Raw genomic sequence first — 18,440 nt, forward strand, 5'->3', positions numbered from 1 at the left:
TAGGATCTCACACTGATTTCACACATCCCTCACACGGAACTAACAAACACTAGGTTGGTTGAGGTTATGTTTGGTAGGAAATAACAGAAATCTTGACTAATGTTGAAGCAGATAGAGTTTATTTTTCTCACATAGCAAAAAGTAATGAGGTAGGTAGGGCGAGGGCAACTGCTCAAGATTGTTTTCTTTCTTTCTCCTCTGCCAGCCTTAGGATGAGGCTTTCCTTCTCATGTTTGTCATCTCATGGTCACAAAAAGGCTGCTGTAACTACAGATGTCATGTCTATATTCTAAGCAGGAATAAAGGAGGATGGGGAAGAGATGGCATTGGGAGATTTCTGCTTATGTCTCACAGGCCAGAGCTGGGTCACACAGCCATCACCAGCAACAAGGGAGGCTAGAAAATTGAGTTCTTACTTTTACAGGTTACATAGCAAGGTGGGCAGCAAGAAAAACAGGAATGGAAATGGGTGTTTCATAAATCAACTCTCAATATCTTCTACTATCATGTGCCAGAAAAGTCTTGCCTTTTTATTTCTCTTTCATTCCTGATATTAAGAAGAAAGTCTCAAGATACTATTATGCCATTGACGCTAATTTGCCTTTTAACAAAGAAAGGTCTATATAGATCACAGGTTCAGAGTCTTGTGGAGGCATTAGCATTGTAGAATTTGACAATTTTAAAATTCATTATCTTTTTACTTTAATGGTAGTGAAATACTTTCAAATATGTGGATTTCAGTTTAAAAATTCAGTATGGATTTAAGTAAAATATAAAATAAATGATAATATAGGTGGTATTCAAGAATATGAAAAAAATTGTAATGATAAACAACTAAATGTTGGAAACTGTGATGGTTAATTTTGTATGTCAGCCTGACAGGGTTCAGGGATACCCAGATAGATGGTAAGAAATTATTTCTGGGTGTGTCTGTGAGGGTGTTTCTGGAAGAGATTAGCATTTGAATCAGTAGGCTGAGTGAAGAAGATCCTTGCTCACCAATGTGGGCAGGCATTACCCAATCCCTTGAGGGATGGGGTAGAACAAAATGGCAGAGGAAGGGTGGGTTTGTTCTCTCAATCTGAAGCTGAGACATCCATCCTCCCCTACCCTCAGACATCAGAGCTCCTGGTTCTTGGGCCTTCAGACTCTGGGGCTTATACCAGTGGTCTCATTCCATCCTTCCTTCCCACAAGTTCTCTGTCCTTGGGCCTTGGACTTAGAGTTACAAGTTATATATAACATTGGCTCTCCTGGTTCTCAGGCCTTTGGGCTCATATTGAATTACACTATTGGCTTTCCTGGTTTTCCAGCTTACAGATGGCATATCCTGGGACTTCTTGTCCTCCATAATCATGTGAGCCAATTTTCATAATAAATTCCCTCTTATACTCATCTCTATATACCCTGTTGGTTCTGTTTCTCTGGGGAACCTTACTAATACAGAAACATTGCTCTAGAGAGGAGACTCAGTAAAAGCAGCCCAGCATGGTAGAAGAGGATCAGACCATAAGTCCCAATGCCTGGGACAGAGGCCAATTTCTGACCCCAACCCAGGTTAAAACTTGAACTCTTTGTCAGTCTTCCCTGGGCTTTGGATTTCTAATTCACAATGTTGAGTTGGATTAGGTGTTTTGTGTTTCTCTTTTTTTAAAGCACATTACTACCCGAACAATATATAACATCTCTGTTTCAGTGTGTGGAACTACATGTATTATAGCACTGTTAAGACTGGATTAAAGTTTTAGAGGACCTCAAAGTTTTAAAAGGAGGATGCTCTCTGCAATGACACAGAAGAAGCTATTTCCAAGAAGAAAACTTCTCCTTTATTGCTCCTTTCATTCTCAAAACTACCAAAAAGCCCATAAATTATCATCATTATTTCACATATAGGATTAGCAATATTGAGACGAGATAATTGAGGCTCAGAAAAATATTGTGACCAGAGTCATATAGAAAGTAGGTGGTGAGGCTGAGACCTCAGATTTCCATACCCCCACCATGCTCTTTTCCCATTTTAACGTTTATTTATTTATTTAAGTTGACAAATAAAAGTTTTATACATTTATTGTGTTCAGCATGTTTTGAAATATATATATGATGTGTAATGGCTAAATCAATGTGTAATGGCATAATTAGCGTATGCATTAACATAATTAACATACTTTTATTTTTTGTGTTGAGAACACTTAAAATCTATTCTCTTAGCACTTGTCAAGAATACAATGTATTGGTATTCACTATAGTCACCATGTTGTACAATAGATCTCTTGAGCTTATTCCTCTTATCTGACTACAATTTTGTGTCCAATTTCTCCCCAGTCTGTCCTTTCCTCCCACACCCTGGTAACTACCATCTACTCTCTACTTCTACAAGTCCAATTTTTAGATTCCACGTTGCTATGATTTGGATGTTTGTTCCCTTCAAACCTCATGTTAAAATTTGATCCCAGTGTTGGAGGTGGGGTCTAAGGGGAGGTGTTTATGTCTTAGGAGGGGATCCCTCATGACTAGATTAATTCCCTCCTTTGGGGGGTGCTTCTCACTGTATTAATTTCCATGAGAGCTGGTGCTTGACAAGAGCCTGGCACTCCCATGCTTGCTATGTCCCCATGTGATCTCTGCATGTGCCTAGTCCCCTCCTCCTTCTACCATGAGTAGGAGCAGCCTGAGGCCTTCCCCAGGTGCACCATCTTGAACTTTTCCAGACATCAGAATAATAAACCAAATAAACCACATAAATCTTTTCTCTTTATATATCACCCAGTCTCAGGTATTTCTTCATAGCAACACAAACAGACTAAGACATACATGTAAGTGAGATCATGTGGTATTTGTCATCGTGTGCCTGGCTTATTTCAGTTAACATAATGTCCTCCAGTTCATCCATGTAGTTTCAAATGACAGGATTTTTTCTTTTTAAAGGCTGAATAGTATTCCACTGTGTATATATTCCACATTTTCTTTATCCATTTATCTATATGGACGCTAGGTTGATTCTATATCTTGGCTATTCACATGCTCTTTTATATTAGGCTGTAGGGCACTCTATTTGAGAGTAAGTACTCTGAAAAGAAACTTAATTGTTTTCCTGAAGGCTCAAAGTGACCTTTGCCTGGTTAACATAACCTGCCTTTCTACCACACCATATTGCCAAATAAAGAGATACACTGAGATGTTTTGATCTCTCTTGAACAAATCTTCCCACTTTATCAACAGCCATTAGGCTTATCAGTTCTAGAACTCACTCTAGTCACTATATAAGAGGAGACATCTCTCCCCTTTTCCCACCTCTCAGACTAACCTGATCTTCACCTTCTTCTTTGCTCTTCTCCAGGCCAGAGTCTAAGTGTACCGGGGGGCAGTGAGCATGTGCTCAACTAGCCCTGTACATTAACTACTCTTGCATTCTGCCTCATTTCATACAGTGAAAAACAACTCAGGACTCCCTCTTGTAGGTAATTCTGGCTCTCACTTTGACTTTCTTTCTCCACACACTTGGCCACAGGGTGATAGGACATCAAGGCTAGAATTTAAGTGTGGGCAGGGGTTGGGAATGTTCCACTTAAACATCTCATCAAAGGAAGCCTTGTCATCCAGATTTACTGAAGAGCCCAGTGCTATGAAAGCAGGTAGTAGCCTAGCTGGTAACATAGGGTGCCTGGGCTCCTGTTTGGTTGTTTTCCTCATGGTAATTTTTCAGGAGAATGGGTGATATATTGCAAAGAATCCTGGAGTTCTTAAGTACTTGAGACACATACATCTGTTATGGGTTGGATTGTTTCCTGCCAAATTCATATGTTGAAGTCCTAACTCCCACCACCCCAGAATGTGACTGTATATAAAGATGGGGCTTTTAAAGAAGTGATTCAGTTAAAATGGGATTGTTTGAATAGGCCCTAATCCAATATGATTCATGTCCTTATAAAATGAGGCAATCGGGACACAGACACACACAGAGGGAAGACCATCGAAGACATAGGGAGAAGACAGCCATCTGCAGGACAGGGAGAAAAGCCTCAAAAAACCCCCAAACTTTCCAACACCTTGAACTTGGACTTCTAGCCTTCAGAATCATGAGAAACTAAGTTTCTGTTGTTTAAGCCATTCAGTCTGTGGTATTTTATTTTGACAGACGTAGAAATTTAATACACTCATCCATATCTCCCTTACCTTTGCTCACCCAAGTTTATTTTATACCAATTATAGTTTTTTTTTTCAAAGACAGGGATCTTGCTATGTTGCCCAGGCTGTTCTTCAACTCCTGGGCTCAAGCAACCCTTCTGCCTCAGCCTCCTAAGTGTTTGAGACTACAGGCACATGCCACTGCACCCTGCCCAATTGTAGTTCTTTCCACTCATGCTGTCTCCCTCTCCCAGAGGTTTTTCAGGTGCTAAGACCACATGGACCAGGCAGATCCAACCACAGGATAGGAGGAGGCCATATGAAGCAAATGGATCATATGGTGGGATCCTAGTGTGTGGGGGGCAGGACTTAGACCATGGAGGAGTCAGAGTCCTCACTTCCCCTACTCCTCACTGCTGTCTCATGGCCACTGATTATCCACCTCTCTTCTGTATTTCCCTGCTCTCCTACCACTCTGACCAGTCCATGCCTGCTTCCGTCTGTCATCCTCACCTTCCAACCTCATAGTCTCATCCTTCATTCCTTTCATTAAGAATGGCAGGCCTGTGCCTAAGAGGTCAACCAGTGTTTACCTCTCCTTCCCAATTCCTCCTGATGCCTGGGTGATGCTGCGCTCTCAGTCCTTGATCTCTTCATCTTCAGTGATGACTTCCTCTACTTCCTCTTAGCCAGGCCACCCCTGAAATCTTAAACTCCTAGCCCCTACTCTCTGGCCACAATCTCCTCTCTCTCTAGGTATTTTACTCCTGCGATGACCTTCCGTCCAGACTTCAACCTTGTCCAGTTTTTTGTCGCCACCTCCTTGTCTCCCAGTCTATCAAACTCTCTTGGCTTCACATTGTGCCTGAATCCCACACATTTGCCACTAATCCCTTGTAGCTTGTGCTTTCTCTGCTTGCTTCTTGGCTGTCTTCTTACTTTGGAGGAGTGGCGTTTCACCCTTCTGGTGAATCATTGAGAATCTGATGAAAGCTAGATTCCCTGTATTTGCAACACCCCGAATAAAGCTTCATGGTCCACTCCCTCCCCTCCCTCAGTTCTTTCTCAAAATGTCAAGTTGTAAATAAGGTTCTTCCCAACCACTCTGTTTAAAGTCGCAGCTTCTGCCCCTGTCTGTACTTACTATCTCTATAATCTGTTTTATTTTTCTTCATGGCACACAATTACTAGCCAAGATAACTACTTATATTAATTATTTATTGGTCTATTGCTTGTTTTCCAATTCACTAGAATAATATAATCTCCAAGTAGAAAGTATTTTTGTTATTTTTTGTTCACTGTTGTGGTCTCAGTACTGAGAATAGTGCCTTTGTCTTGCACATAGTAGGACCTTAATAAATATTTATGGAATGGGCCTTCTTCCAAGAAAAACTTCAGCATGCAAATATTCTCAAAGCTTGGCATATAATTTCAGGGGCTTGATGGCCCTCCTGAGGCCATGAAGCTCTGAAGCTCAGTTTTAACCATTCTTCCTAAATATTTCTCATACACTTCACCGCTATAGCTTTAAGTACTGTTACCTACCAGTCATTTACAAATCTATTTCCTCAGTCTAAATGTCTCCCCACTGCTCCCCACCCACAAATCAAATGACTATTCACAGCTCAGTCTAAAAGTTCAAACATAGCTAACAATATAAACTGTTCAAACAGTCACTTGTGTGGAGGGTATAATCAAAACAGGCTTTATTCTTATCCATAACACTACAAAGCCTTTAGTGTCAGGCATGGCCAGGGGTTTGGCTGTACTCTCAGTACGACAGGAAATCACTGATGCATTACAAGCAGGGGTGTGGCACAATGCAATCTGCAACCATAAAAGATCCCTCTAAGTATTGGGAGGAGAATGGCCTCGGAGGATGGAAGGCAGGGGGACCAGTTATGAGGCTGTGGCCATAGTCAGGGCCCAGGCCGTCTATGCAACAGGCACAACGGGTACAGAGCCTGGGGCCACAGTATCTTTAGGGGCCCATGACAATTTTTAATTTTAATTTCTTCTAAAATTGGAATAAAAACGATAACTTCAGCTTGGATTATATCTGCCTTATACCAGCACAGCACTAAACATATAATTTTTGTTTGTTTTCTTTATGGATGAGGGAGCCCGAGAAAGTAAAAAAGCATCCGTAGGTATGGCTTGCATGGATAAGGGTGGTGACAGTGGACACAGAGTCAAGAGAACAAAGGCAAAAGCAAAAGATATTTTGTAAGAAGAAAATTGAGAGTGAGGAACGGTGGAGAGGGAGAAAGCAAAGCAGAGTCCCAGAAGTCTGACGTAAGATGGTGTTGGTCCCATTTGCTGAGAACAGGGAGAGAGGTGGAAGGTGTGAGGGGTCAGAGTGTAGAGACCCTTGCATGCCAGGCTAGTGTGGAAAACTAGTGTGACGTGCAACTCTGGCTGACATCAGAGTCATGGGGAATGTCAAAAATTCAAATTTCTGCCACAGCGCCCAGACCAACTGATCCAGAGTCTTAAAAGTGGGCCAGGGTTGAGGACTACTGAATTTGTAGGCAATGGGAATACAGAAAAGGTTTTTAAACAGAGAATCACATGACCAGATAGTGCTTTTAAGAATTTATCCATTTGATGGACAGCAGAAAGGGTGGTGGGAGGGAGTCGGTGAGAGACTGCAGGACAAACCAGGGCACTAACCGTACCTAAGTACCCAGGGCTCCTGGCTCTCTCACCACTCCCCAGGCTCAGGAAGAATGTCATGCAGCTGAAGTCACTTGAAAAAGAGCTGGAAAGATCTCCTCACTGAGCCAGAGCCCACCATGGCACAGGGTCGGGTGGCCCATCTGCATGCTCTGCCCAAGCCACAGGGCAAAGTTAAACACTTCAGTTGTCACAGCATAGCAAATCTGAATGATGATGACTTTTCTTAAAGCAGGATTTTGAAAATAAAAATACTTCTTCACAAAAAAGCATCTCAAGAAAGTTAGCTATTCCTTAGTCAATCTTTTTTCATGTTGAAAAATTTTATCTTAATAATTTTAAAAATTAATTGCTTTTTAATTGACATTTATATACATTTATTGTGTACAACATAAAGTTTTGAAATATGTGTACATTGTGGAATGGCCAAATTAAGCTAATTAACATATGCATTACCTCACATCCTTATTTTTTTGTGGTGCAAACACTTAAAAGCTACCCTCTTAGCTATTTTCAAAAATACAGTACACTGATATTAACTATAGTCACCATGTTACACAATAGATCTCTTGAACTTATTCCTCCTATCTAATTAAAGTTTTGTATCCTTTGACCAACATCTCCACATCCTACTTCCCCACGCCCAGCCCCGGGTAGCCAGCATTCTATTCTCAACTTCTGTGAGTTCATTTTTAGATTCCAGTGAGATCGTATGAGATTTGTCTTTCTGTGCCTGGCTTATCACACTTAACACAATGCCCTCTAAGTTCATGTCACAAATGGCAGGATTTCATTCTTTTTAAGACTAATATTCCATTTTACATACAAAACATTTCCCTTATTCTTTTAACAGACACTTAGGTTGTTTCCATATCTTGGTTATTGTGAATAATTCTGCAATGAACGTGAGAGTGCAGATATCTTTTAGAGATACTGGTGATTGTTTACACTGCAGAAACTTTAAGTTTGAGATAGTCTCGCTTGTTTATTTTTGTTTTTGTTGTCTGCGTTTTTGGTATTGCACCCCTAAAATCATTGCCCAGGCCAATCACAAGGAGCTTTTCCCCTGTGTTTTTTTCTAGGAGTTTTACAGTTTCAGGTTACTTTACTTCAAGTTAATTTTTGTATGTAGCATAAGACAAGGGTCCAACGTCATTCTTTTGCATGTGGATACATATTTTTTCTCAATGCCTTTTATTGAACTGCCTATCCTTTCCCCATTGCATATTTTCTTGGCACCCTTGTCAAAGATTAGTTGGCTGTATATGCATGGGTTTATTTCTGGGCTTTCTATTCTATTCCGTTGGTTTATGTGCCTATTTTAATGCCAGTACCTTGTTCTTTTGATTGTTATAGCTTCAACTATTTACTTCCACTATGGTTTGAAATCAGAAAGTGTTCTTTTTTCTCAAGATTGTTTTGGCTATTTGGGGTCTTTTGTGGTTCCATATGAATTTTAGAATTGTTTTTTCTATTTCTGTGGAAAATGCTATTGGAATTTTGATAGGGATTGCATTGAATCTGAAGATCACTTTGGCTAGCATGGGCAATTTAATAATATTAATGCTTCCAATTCATGAACATGAGATGTGTTTCCATTTATTTGTGTCTTCAGTTTCTTTCGTCAATGCCTTATAGTTTTCAGTGTACAGATATTTCACTTGGTTAAATTTATTTTTAAGTACAGTCAAGTGCCTTATAACAATGTTTTGGTCAATGACGGACTGCATATACAATGGTGGTACCATAAGATTATAATGGAGCTGAAAAATTCCTATCACCTGGTGAAGTCTTAGCCATACATTGTAGCACAACACATTACCTTTTATGTGTTTAGATATGTTTACATACACAATTACCATTGTGTTATAATTGCCTACAGTATTCTGTACAGAAACGTGCTATATATGCTGTAGCCTAGGAGCAATAGGCTATACCATATGGCCTAGGTATATAGTAGGCTGCACTATCTAGGTTTGTGTAGGTACACTCATGTTCACACAGTGACAAAACTGCCTAATGACACATTGCTCAGAACATATTCCCATCATTAAGCAACACACTACTGTATTTTATTTTTTTTTATGGTATTGTAAATGTGATTGTTTCCTTAATTCCTTTTTTTGGCTAGTTTGTTGTCAATATATAGAAATACTACTGATTTTTGTATATTGACTTTATATCCTCAAACAACTGAATTTATCTATTAGTTTTAACTGTATTTTGGGAGTCTTTAGAGTATAAAATCACGTCATTTGTAAACAGAGATAATTTAACTTCCCTCTTCTGATTTGGATGTCTTTTATTTCCTTTTCTTTTTCTAATTACTCTGGCTGGGACTTCCAGTACTACGTTTAATAGGAGTGGCAAGAATGGGCATCCTTGTCTTGCTCCTAATCTTAGAGAAAAAGCTTTCAGCTTTTCATAGTTGAGCATAATGTTAGCTGTGGGCTTGTTATATATGGTTTATATTGTGTTGAGACATGTTCTTTCTATATTTAATTTGTTGAGAGTTTATACATGAAAGAATATTGAATTTTATCAAATGTTTTTCTCTGCATCTATTGAAATAATCATACGATTTTTGCCCTTCGTTTTGTTAATGTAATGTGGTATATCATATTTATTGATTTGCATATGGTGAACCATCATTTCATCCCAGGGATAAATCCCACTTCAGCATGATGATGGATTTTTAAACGTTGAGGATTTTTCTATTTATGTTTACCAGGGATATTGGCCTATAATTTTCCTTTCTTGTAGTGTCCTTTTCTGCTTTGGTATGAGGTTATACTGGCTTCATCAAAAGAGTTTGGAAGTTTCTCCTCCTCTTCAATTTTTTTGGATGAATTTGAGAAAGATTGGTTTTAGTTTTTCTTTGAATGTTTGGTAGAATTCACCTGTGAAGCCACCTGGTCTTGGCCTTTTCTTTGTTGAGGGGTTTTTGATTACTGATTCAACATCCTTACTCATTATTGACCTTTTCAGATTTTCTACTTCTTCATCACTTCCCCTTGGTAGGTTGTATGTTTCTAACAATTTATCCACTTATTCTAGATTATCCAATTTGCTGGCATAAAATAGTTCATAATAATTTCTTATGATCCTATATATGTCTGTGGTATCAGTTGTAATGTCTTTTTTCATCTAGAGTTTTATTTATTTGAGTTCTATCTTTTTTTCTTAGATAGTCTGGGTAGAAGTTTGTCAATTTTTATTTATTTTATTTTATTTTTTTTAGAGGTAGGGTCTCACACTGTCACCCAGGCTGAAGTGCAGTGGCATGATCACAGCTCACTGCAGCCTCAAACCCCTGGGCTCAAGTGATTCTCTTGCCTCAGCCTCGCAAATAACTAGGACTATAGGCACTTACTACCATGAAGTGTTAATTATTATTATTATTTTTAATGACAGGGTCTTGCTTTGTTGTCTAGGCTGGTCTCAAAACTCCTGGCCTCAAGCAATCCTCCTGCCTTGGCCTCCCAAAGTGCTGGGATTACAGGCGTGAGCCACCATACCCAGCCAAGTTTGTCAATTTTACCTTTTCAAAAAAACAACTCTTAATTTTCTTGATCTTTTGTGTTGTCTTTCTAGTCTCTATTTCATTTATTCTGAAATAATCTTTATTATTTCCTTCTAAACATTTGGGCTTTGTTCTTCTTTTTCTAGTTCCCTGAGATGTAAAATTAGGTTGTTGATTTGAGAACTTCCTTTTTACTTAGTGCAGGCATTTATCACTATAAACTTCCCTCTTAGAACTAACTGCTCTTGTCGTATCCCATACATTTTGGTATGTGTGTTTCCATTTTCATTTCTCTTGAGATACTTTTTGATTTCTTCTTTGATCCACTGGTTGTTCAGGAGTGTGTTATTTAATTCCCAAGCTAGAATTTAGAACAGAAATTATTTACAAAACAGGCATTTGCTACCAAACATGTTTTGGTCTTTAATTAAATTCTTTTAAAACTCTGGCTCCATGGTGTAATGGTTCTAGAATTAGTAATAATAAAACATTAGTTACACTGATGAGTAATGGTTTTATTTAAAACAGGATAAAAATGTTAAAGCAGTGGTACCCAGCACCAGATGTAAAATCTCTCAAGTGGCTACCCTCTTGAATGGCAGAGGCCATAGTGGTTACTAGTAGCCATTAGGTTGGTGGTTGAGACTTATACAGCAACCTGCATTTTACCTAGCATTTATACCTTGCTATTTTGGGAATACTTACCATAACTTCTTTTATAGGCAAAAAAAAAAAAAACAACTGAAGCTCAGAAAGGCTGATTTGCTGAAAGTCACAGAGCTTGTAGGCAGTGACAGAGCCCAGGAAGTTATGAAGAAACACAGTGGCTAGAGCAAGAGTCTGATGCCTGTCTGTGTAACTGGGGTGCCTGTGTAACATACAGTTACTGTGTATGAATGGGGATAAAGCCTCCTGCGCGAACACAACGTGTAATGCACTCAGCGCAGGACCAGACACTTAAATGCTTATAAAAGTTAGCTATTCTTCATTTTCCACCTCATTTCCCACTAGTGTACAAGGGTGTTGACAAACACAGCCACAGGCAACCTTCAACTTACGCAGTTCTCCAAACCACCCAGGAACATTTTCCCCAACGACCCCGTCTGGGCTTGACTAGATTTCTTCTTTCTTCCCAGCTTGTATGTCTTGAACTTTGGAGATTTTCCTCTGTTCCTCCTTTCCCCGGCTCTGGCCTCATAGTCACCTGGCTCTAGAGCCACGGGGTGGGGGTGGGGCTGGGGTGCAGGGGGGCAGTGCCTCCTTGTGGGTAGGAAGAGAGAAAAAAAGAGGAAAAGCTGGAGCAACTCCTTGTTCCCTTTCTCCTGGAGGCACAACCCCTGCTCTGATCTCCCAGACTCCGTGCCAGCTGTCACTCTCTCCCAGACTTGGATCTCCTGCTCCTTTGCTTAGAGTCCTGCTCTAATCCCTAGGACCCAACTTCCCAGCAAGTCTGCTTTCCCTCTGGAACCTGGCAAGTGTAGTTGTCCTGTGGGCTCAAAGCAGAATCAGTACCACCTGGGAACTTACTAGAAATGCAAATTCTCTAAAGTCCCACACCAGATCTGTTGGATGAGAACTCTAGCAGTGGGACCCAGCAATCTATGTTTATACCAGCTTCCCAGGTAATTCTGATGCATGCTAACTTTGAAAACCACTGTTCTAAGGAAACAACAGAAAAGGAAGTGGGGAGGCCTGAGCATTCTGCTTTGCTTCAAGTTTTTGTTAAAGGCTGTGTCCTTGCTCCAGGGATAGGAGTCGGGGCATGGGGAGAGGTGGGGGATACTGAGTAGGTGAATTCTGCTTCTGGGGGAGGAAGGGGTGGAAGGGGCGTAGATCCAGTGTTTCCTGAGTACCTGCTACGTGCCAGGAACTTGGCATCCACTGTTTCCTTTCACTGTAATTTTCCCCTACATTACAGATGAGGAATCTGAAGAGTTGGGCTTGGAAAGGAGTAAGGAGAAAAGGGAGAGAGGAATAGAGATATTGGACCATAGACTGGACCATTGGTACATCAGCGGGATAGAACATTATATATGAATGGGAGGGCGAGATCACCTTGTCAAATGCCTTCATTTTACAGATGGGGAAACTGAGGGCCAGAAAGGAGAAAGGACTTGCCCAAAGTCATACAGAAAATCAATGTCTACTGATTCCTAAGCCAGTGCTCTGTCCCCTACCATATCAACAAGTGCTTTTTGCATCATTTTAAAAACTTCTTTCTAAACCTTTTTTTGAAGTAATTTTGGATTTACAGATCTTGCAAAAATAGTATAAAGTTCCCTTACATTCCCTCACTCCTCTTCTAACGGTAACATCTTACATACCTATAGTACAATTATCACGAACTCTCGGGATGTTTAATTAAACTTTTTACTTTGATGTAACTGTAAATTCACATTCAGTTATGAGAAAGAATACAGAGAATTCCCATGTATCCTTTATGTAATTTTCCCCAGTGGGAACTTCTTATCCAGAACTTTTATATTTGCTTAAGTGTTTTTGTTTTATTGCTCAGGTTCATCCTCAGGAGAGAGTTCTCATATATCTTCTAAGGGGCAAGAGAAAACAGAAAATAAAAAGAAATTATACTGACAAGGATTATTTTCAGACAGGAAAGGTGGGCACCTGCTTTTTCTGAACCCATCATTGCCTTTCCAGGGACTGCTCATGGCTTCCAACAAAAACCTCTGGATCTAAGCTCCTGTACGTGCCGACCAAAGAGAACTGCACAGGCAGGAGGCAGGGAGCAATGGCCGTGTTGCAGGAACCCCCAAACCTCCTGAAACCTTGCACCTGGAGGGTCTTGGAGGTCAACCACCCAATTCTTCTTCTTTTTTTTTTTATACTGTTTCTTTCCTTTTTTTTTGGAGACAGAGTCTTGCTCTGTTGCCCGGGCTAGGGTGCTGTGGCATCAGCCTAGCTCACAGAAACCTCAAACTCTTGGGCTCAAGCAATCCTCCTGCCTCAGCCTCCCTGGTAGCTGGGACTACAGGCATGTGCCACCATGGCCAGCTACTTTTTTCTATGTAATTTTAGTTGTCCAGCTAATTTCTTTCTATTTTTAGTAGAGATGGGGTCTTGCTCTTGCTCAGGCTGGTCTTGAACTCCTGACCTAGAGCCATCCTTCCTCCTCGGCCTCCCAGAGTGCTAGGGTTACAGGCGTGAGCCACCTCACCAGCCCCAATTCTTCCTCTGACGCTTGAGTCTAAATCAACCTCCACAGAACACTTCAGTGCTGGGAACTCACCCCTACCCAAAACCTTTGCTAACTCTGAATGCTAGAAAGTTCTTTCACTAGACATGAAAGCAGCACTGTTTTCTCATTCACTGCTGTCTTCTTGTCCCCAACACAGCACTCAATACATATTAGTTAAGCTAATGGGCGAATGAATGAACTAATGAACAGATACCTCCAGCCCTGTCCACGAGGGCGTAACCGCAGTCTCCCCATGCAGGAAGGGGTGGGAGCTGCCTGGGACACTGCAGTCACAACAGGCCAGCCTGTCAGAGACAGAGCCAAGCTGACCAGTCTGTGCCTCACCAAGGGTGGGCACCCTTGAAACTTGAAAGGGATGGGAGTGCTCCAGGGTAAGGAGTCACTGGGGTTGTTGACATGACGACTCTTTCAAGCATTCTAAGTGGCAGGGCTGAGTGGCAACCTTTCTCCATGGCTCTGACTTACTACATTCCTGGGTACGCTGAGGGAAATTCAATCCATATGTTCCTGGGTTATTTACCCAATTCTCAGCATGATGCCGCCATTGTGTAAGAGCCATTTGACGTCTGTGGTGCTGCTTTCTTTTTTCCTTTCTGAGAAGAGTCCCTGAAGAAGAGCCAAGTCCTCCACCCCTGAAGAAGGAGGGGCAGGAACACAGGGTACTGTGGTCTGGGGCTGGACCCGCCAGGCACTGCAGTGTCTGGGCAGACTGTGGTCAGTGAGATTCAGAGAGGAGGAGAAGAGAGGGGGAGATGGAGCACCAGTGGCTGCTGCCCAGCCGTGTGGCTGCGTGGGCTCTGCCAGCTGCTGCCAGCAGCACCTCAGTGGAGCAGGGAGGTGGGAACAGCCCAGGGTGTTGCAGAAGAGCAGAGAGGTGCAGCTGGTGCAGTGGGAAGACAGGGTCTTCCAGGCAGGGCACCTGGGTGTGTATTCTGGTATTACCTTGGGAAGGTTACTTCCTCCCCACAGGCCCAGTTTCCCTTTCTGCAAAGCATGAGGCTGTACTGGGTTCCACAATCTTTATGGATCCCAATAGCCTACTTATTCCAGGATACCTTTTGTGTGTCTTATTGTAAATATTATCTGACACTGCCTAGATAAATGTCTTTCAAAAAATATTTTTACCACAATCCTCAGTAAGAAATACATTTTACACAGTAACCTATTATACATAACTGAAACAAAGGTCTCATAAATCAATACTTCACCTTTCTACAGGGGCATGTAGATCAATGGAACAGAAGAGAGAGTGTAGAAATAAATGCACACGTTTGTGGTCAATTGGTTTCCAACAAAGGCACCAAGGTCATTCGGTGGGGGAAGGCGGTCTTTTCAAATGACAGCGTGGCGACTGGATCTCCAGGTACAAAAAATACATACATAAATGCATATGCTAGACCTTCACGTGCTCAGCATTCATGTTATGCACAAAAATTAATTAAAAGTGGATTACAGACAAATGTAAGAGCTAACAAAATGGGACGAGTTACAGTCCTTACACACGTAAGGGCAGGGATGACCCTCACAAACGTTATGCTAAGTGAAGAAGCCAAACATGAAACACTAAATGCTTTACGGTTCCATTCATAGGAAATTTCTGGAAAAGGCAAGAACAGTAGAGACAGAGCAGATCAGATGTTTGCTGGGTGTAGGACTGGCAGGAGGGGGCTTGGTCAGGCGACAGGGGTGCTTCTGCACTGTGGTGACAGTGGCACAGTTGAATACATTTACTAAAAATCATCAAACTACACACTTACAATGTATGAATTTATGGCATATAAATTATAACTCAGAGATACAACTAATAAAATTAAACCTAAAGAATAAAGATGATAAATGATTTGTTCACTTGACTTTTTATGCTCTTTGGGTGTGATGAGTTAGTTCCAAACCACCTCTTACTGTTTTTCAGTCTCTCCTCATAACATCCACAGCATCATCACACATAGATATTGCTTACACATGACTAGTGACTTGGACACATTAAAAAAGAATGGATACATACTGATGCAATTTATTTTGAAAACAACTCTTTTAAGAAAATGAGTTTATGAATCTAAGAAAGTCTTCCTACATTTTTATATCCAATGGCAACAAATGCCACCAGGAAACCATAATTAGCCACAGTTTCAAGCGCACAAGTTTGTTGTACTCACTAAAGACACAATCTAATGGTTCTGAATACTTATGACGCACAAGGAAGAAAGTCTTGTCTCTCCTTAGTCGTTGAGGATGGAACAAGTCACCTCCAAACCAGTTCACTGGTTTCCTAACCAGGTCAGTGATTTCAGACCTAACTGATCAGTAGAGTGATCCATGACTTCTCACCCCTGCCCAGACCCACACAGTCAGAATCTCTGGTGGTGGGGCGGGGGGCGGGGAGGTGCAGATACTTCTTAAGCTGTTTCTCCAGGTGATCAGGGAGGTATAGGAGCCTCATTTGTAGCCATATCCTTTGGTGAAATCAGTTTTAAGATAGATTACAATTATAGTTAAAATACAAAGGTTTGCAAATACATGATTTAAAAAAAATTATAAAGTATAGACTAAGTTGTCTCAACAATCACATCGCTCACTATTCCTTGCCTTCATATCTTTAGAAAGATGGAGTAACAGTTGCTAGTCTAGAATTCTGCAACCCCCCGAGAACCCACATTGATAACCTCAAATTCTTGGTTTTTAAAAGCCTCATAACCCTTTCCAGTCAAATGGAGAATATTATCAATGAATTTTTTTTAGCAGTTGGCTGCTCTTAGGGCAAGTCACCCTCCTATATTTGTGCAAGCTAATTTGAAAACCAACTGCAGAATTTTCATTTATGCTGTTGAAGCCAGTTTTTATCCCTTAACTCTAGACTTAATATATTTTTGAATCTTCATTCAGTTATTTAATGAACTCATTATTTCCCTCAGATTTATATTAACTCAAATTTTACCAAGTGAGTTTTTGTATTCATGACATTTGTTTTCATTTTCCCTCCCTGAGATCAACCTGTGAACCGATTTCCACTTATACCTTCCCCCTTCTTCTTCCCACCTGCCTCAGGAGAGGAGCCCCCCCCCCCACTGCTGCCTCGGGGGCTCTGGACCTGTCCCCTCCTGCTCGGTCCCCAGGAGCCTCCCTTCTCCAGTGATGTCCACTCTGTCCGGCAGCCACCACTTGTCACTCTCAGCCTGCCCATCTCCACAGCATAGGCAGATATTCGCGTCTTTCCTATTCTGAAAAACAAAATCCTTTTGGCACAAAATTCCCCTTCCCAACCAGCCTTGTCCTCTTTCTCATTTTCTTTCCCAGTCAAGCTTTTGGAGAAAGGGATATCTCCCGAGTGCCAATACTTCTCTTCTCCAGTTAGTCCCCCCCTGGTGGTTCAAAAACCCATTTTCTGTTCCTAATTTAACTTTCCTGTTGAGTTTGTTTTGTGAACCATTCTACCCTTCTTAAAACAATCTTCCTTCAGCTTTTTGACACTGCTGGTTCCCTTTTTCCTTCCTCCACCTCTTCCTTTTCGGCTATGATCCCGAGGGCTCTGTACTTCCCATCCCTTGCCTGTTGCCTCCTGCCCTGGGCTCCCTCTTCCTTGTCTTCTCCTCCAGTGGCTCTCCAAGTGCAGCTCTTGAACCATTTGTATCAGAAGCACCCCAGGAGCTTGCCGCTTGCTGAAGGTACAAATTCCAGGGGCCCTAGTCCAGACCTACTGGATCAGAATCTCTGGAGGGGGCCTAGGGGTCTGCATTACAAACTATCACTCCTGGAGATACTGTAACTTTCCCTAGGCCACACTCTTTAACATTTCCCTGTTCATCATCCCCACTGCTGCCTGGACCCTATCTCATTGCTCCCCTTAAAATCCTTTATGGGGACCTCATCCCTAAAAGTGGAGACTAAGCTCCATGTCCTGGCATAAAAGGCCCTTTGTGGTTTGGCCGTGGAGCAGCCTGGATTACCCTCCAGCTCTCAAATGGACTCTGTACTCCAGGGACACCTTTAACACACCTGCTTGCTCTCACCTCTGAGCCTGGCAGTTCCTGCTGCCAAAATACCTTCCACTAAACTCACCTAAACTCACCTTCAAGTCTCAGAAACTACCTTGACCCCACACCCCAGTGTCTCTTCTCTTTGCTCCTAGGAATCCCATGTGTAAGACTCCCCACATGATATTGTGATCAGTGACGGACTCGCTGGGCCTCGTACCTGACTGTGAACTCAGCACAGTGAGAATTATGTCTAGTTCTCTCCAGGACACAGACGGGAAGATGATTGATCACGATGACAAGTACAGCAAGGGTGCTGCTGGCCCAGACACAGGCTGTGCTGCTCACCTGGGTGACAGGTGCCACTCATTCATCTGCTTGTGGATGCCAGGCTCCCCCAGGTGGGAGTGGGGGTGTGGGGGGTGCGGAGTGTGAACAGTCTCTGCCCTTACGGTCTGTTGTTGAGTGAAGGACACTGGAAAGTCAGTAGTGACAACCTGGGACAGAGGATGCTGTTACAAAGGGAAATGCAGGGATCTGTGGCAGCAAAGGGAAGGGAAGTCAGCCCAGACTCGGTTTCAGATGTGAAATTTGCGTCCCAGGGAAAGAGAGAAGTGGTAGGAAAGGTTAAACATGGAGACATTGCCCAAAGCGGGAAAGAGCTCTGGAATGAGAGGAAAGGACTTAGCTCCAGTGTGGGCTTGGACAGTGATAAGTCCTAAGAAGCATTGGTTATGCAATCCCTGAGCCCCGACCCACATGTGAGCAAAGCGAAGACTTTAAACTTACTTCAGTTTTGGAATCCTTGAAAAGGTCAGAAGTACCAACGTGGAACAAATGTTGTGGAAGGCGCAGTAACAGCTCATAGCCACCAGGTGGCACTAAAGGCTCTCTTTCTGCACAAACTTGGGGCTTTGTCTCCGTTGCT

Source organism: Lemur catta, chromosome 1 (genome assembly GCF_020740605.2).
Source record: "Lemur catta isolate mLemCat1 chromosome 1, mLemCat1.pri, whole genome shotgun sequence".
NCBI classification, from domain to species: Eukaryota; Metazoa; Chordata; class Mammalia; order Primates; family Lemuridae; genus Lemur; species Lemur catta.